The 2,622-nt window shown below is 39.4% G+C and overlaps 1 non-coding gene across 1 annotated transcript; it reads right to left on the reverse strand.

Moving 5' to 3' along the window:
- Positions 1-1,345: 1,345 nt before the first annotated feature.
- Positions 1,346-1,447, reverse strand: LOC115937492 (U6 spliceosomal RNA). The gene has a single exon (XR_004072769.1). It is a non-coding gene; the product is annotated as a U6 spliceosomal RNA (small nuclear RNA).
- Positions 1,448-2,622: the final 1,175 nt, after the last annotated feature.

The following is a 2,622-nucleotide window of genomic DNA, read 5'->3' on the forward strand; positions in this document are numbered from 1 at the left end:
ACTTCTAAATGTTCTGATTTTGTGCTTCATTTCTATATCACTTGCCAGTAGCTGGCTTATGGAGGCTCCCTCTCCCCATGATTTATCTTCCCATATATTGCCTCAGATTCACTTCTCTGCACCTCCTACCTTGCAGAAAGTGGTTGCTTTTCTATTTGTAGAGTTGCAGCTATTCTTTTCTTAGATCTCTGGTTGAGTTCACAGGTGTGCAGAATGATTTGATAGCTATCTAGCTGAATTTTTGGGACCAGATAAAATTAAGTTCTCCTACTCCTCCATCTTGGACTCCTCAGCCCTCATGTATTCCTATTTTTCATCAATGGTTTATAATTCATTTCTGCCCTTAATTATATTGATGCTTAAATTGTTCTATATTTGGACAGTGGGAACCCCCTCAATCTGGTTCCTGTGTTCCTGTGATACATTCTATCATTTTTTTTCAGCATTTCCTTACTTTCTGGAATAATAAGAAGTTCCAGGCTCATCTTGTACCTACACTGCTCCAACTGTATAATCATCCATTTCCCCCAAAGAGCTCTGACTTCTTTTAGTGGGAAATGATATTAGAAATGAAGATCTGGTCACTAGGTTGAGTTGAATGACAGAAAGCATTATGGAACCTGGCCAGATGGACAACAGCTGTCCTAGCCATGAGGAAAAGAGGGGAGAATAGGGGTTAGAAAATGTTCTCAAGGGTATGTTCAGCTACCACGGCAAACATTGTAGGTCGCTCACATGACAGCCCCACATGCTAAAGAAAAACTCAGAGTTGTTCTTTGCCCAGCCCTGGGAGATGAATCATTATTAGTTTAAGCTAATCATGGCAATCCCATTCCCATTTGCTTAGTGAGGCCAATTGGTGAGCATGTGACCAGTTCTAGTTAATGAGACCTTAGGGAAAATCTGTTGTGGTATTTCTGAAAAAGATCACACTTTCTGGTAAAAGCTGCAGGCCTTGGAAGAAAACAGCCTCTTTGTCCCATGCCTCTTTTTTGCTGCCTAGAATGTCATTGTTTGGCAATGTGATGTTTAGTGCGGTAGCAGTCATCTTGTGGCCATTCATTAATTCAATAAATATTTATGGAGTGCATTCTATGTGCCAGGCAATGTTCTAGGTATTGGGGATACAAGAGTAAACAAAACAGATTAAAGTCTCTGCCTTCATGGAATTTACATTCTAATGTGGGAGAGAGGAAACAAATAAATGAAATATATGGTATGCCCAATGGTGACAAGTGATAAGGAACAAATGAAGCAGGGAAAGAAGAGAGGGAATGCCAGAAGTGAGTTTGTAATTTTTAATAGGGTCATCAGGGACAGTCCAATTAAAAAAGAGTTATTTGAGGAAAAAATGGCATGCTTCATGATTCAATTATTTTTATACAGGGGCAATGGTAATCTTCTCTATTTCATTTCAGTTTTAGGGAATATGTGCTCTTGAAGAAAAGGGAGACATTACTAGACACCTAGGATGATAGACTATAAAGATGGAGAGAGCTTGGGTCTTTGATGACATAATTGAACTGCTGAATTAAGCAACTTTGGAACTGACTTGTTTCCATACTTCTTGTTATGTGAGATCATGAAATCTCTTTATTGTCTAAGTGACAATTAGTGAGATATCTGTAGTCGCAGCCCAAAGCACTGTAACCAATACAGAGGTCATGAAATAAGTTTGCTTGACTGGCTCAGAAAGCAGATAAAAGGCAAGCTTTGTGATTTCAGGTGTGCAAGATTTGGAAGATGGCAATACTAGAGTTGTAAAAATTATCATTTTGCAACCATCGTGGTTAAGATTGGTGCAGGAAAGATCAATGGACACAAGTCTGGGGGACATTTTAATGAGAAGGTTATAGACTGGTTAGAGGGTCAATGTTAAAGAGGGAATGTTACCAGGGGTCCCAGATGGGACTTACCAATCTGGAAAGTTGAAGATGACCATAAGAACATAAAACTGGGAAGAATAAAAGTACTAGAAGAAGGAAAATTATTTGGGAGGTGGGAAAGCACATGAGGCAAGAAAGAACAGCCTTTGGCATAAAAGTCCTGGGTTGCATCTCTAGTTCTGATGGTTGTTGACTGGGTGACCTTGGGTGAGTGGCTTCATCTCTGAGCTTCAGTTCACTTGTCTATAAAATGAAGGTGATGATGCCTGCTTTAACGTAAATATTGGAGGATTAAATGAGGTAATTTATATGAAAGTTTCCTGGCATATAGCTGTTTTTTTTTTTTTCATGTGCCCTCGTTCTTTATTTTTTTTATTTTTATTTTTTGTAGTTTTTAATTTTATTATGTTATGTTAGTCACCATACACTACATCACTGGTGTTTGATGTGGTGATCCACGATCCATTGTTTTCGTATAACACCCAGTGCTCCATGCAGTACGTGCCCTCCTTAATACCCATCACTGGGCTAACCAATCCCCCCTCCCCCCGCCCCTCTAAAACCCTGTTTGTTTCTCAGGTCCATAGTCTCTCATGGTTCATCTCTCCCTCCAATTCCCCCCCCCCATTTTTCCCTTCCTTCTCCTAATGTCCTCCATGTTATTCCTTATGTTCCACAAATAAGTGAAACCATATGATAATTGACTTTCTCTGCTTGACTTATTTCACTTAGCATA

The sequence above is a fragment of the Leptonychotes weddellii genome, unplaced genomic scaffold, assembly GCF_054177405.1.
Source record: "Leptonychotes weddellii isolate Sample4059 unplaced genomic scaffold, ASM5417740v2 HiC_scaffold_23010, whole genome shotgun sequence".
NCBI lineage: Eukaryota > Metazoa > Chordata > Mammalia > Carnivora > Phocidae > Leptonychotes > Leptonychotes weddellii.